The sequence below is a fragment of the Dufourea novaeangliae genome, unplaced genomic scaffold (genome assembly GCF_001272555.1).
Source record: "Dufourea novaeangliae isolate 0120121106 unplaced genomic scaffold, ASM127255v1 scaffold172, whole genome shotgun sequence".
NCBI classification, from domain to species: domain Eukaryota; kingdom Metazoa; phylum Arthropoda; class Insecta; order Hymenoptera; family Halictidae; genus Dufourea; species Dufourea novaeangliae.
Genome location: NW_015374058.1, coordinates 3,034,552 through 3,035,270, shown reverse-complemented (window position 1 = coordinate 3,035,270; position 719 = coordinate 3,034,552).

The window sequence follows — 719 nt, the reverse complement described above, 5'->3', positions numbered from 1 at the left end:
CTTGTGTACTCTTTTGGTTCGGGTCTGGTACGCAGGTGACCAGCCCAAAGCTCCATGACAGTAAAAGATGGATCCGGGTTAGCGAGGTGTCGCCCGTCTTTCCTATTTTCTTAAACCAGGTTTTCGCGAAAACACTTTCATCGTGATACTTGTTCATACTATAGTTTAACGCGTAGTTCATCGTAGACTTAATAACTGCTTGGTATATAGAATATTAGGTGCGTAAACGAAATGATCGATGGAACTACCTAACCTAATATTTATTAAGTAACATTAAAAAGGGATTATTTTCTAAATTGTCCATTAATTGAATAAATATATTGCTTTGTGTGATAAAAACTGTTGTTATTGCAAGGATAAAAGGCACGTCTTTGTTTCTCTGGTTACATACATCTTAGACTTCGATTTTAGACTTTTACAATCCATAGGCCTGGACACGTCTTTTTCAAACACGATTCACTTCATGCTATTTAACTACGCGTTCTCTGATTGGTTACGCCTTTCAGGTTAGATTAGTTTCGTAAATAAATCGAAACCCTGTATCGACACATTGTTTTTTAGACTATCAAATATCACCGGAGTCTTTTAGGAAGTAGTAAAATCTTTTACACAAATTCAATGAAATACTTTCAGGTACCCAGTTTAGGGCTATGAAATTAGAATGTTCAAGAAGAGGTAAAGAAGTTTCATATTTGCAATTATTTTGTGATACTGTAATA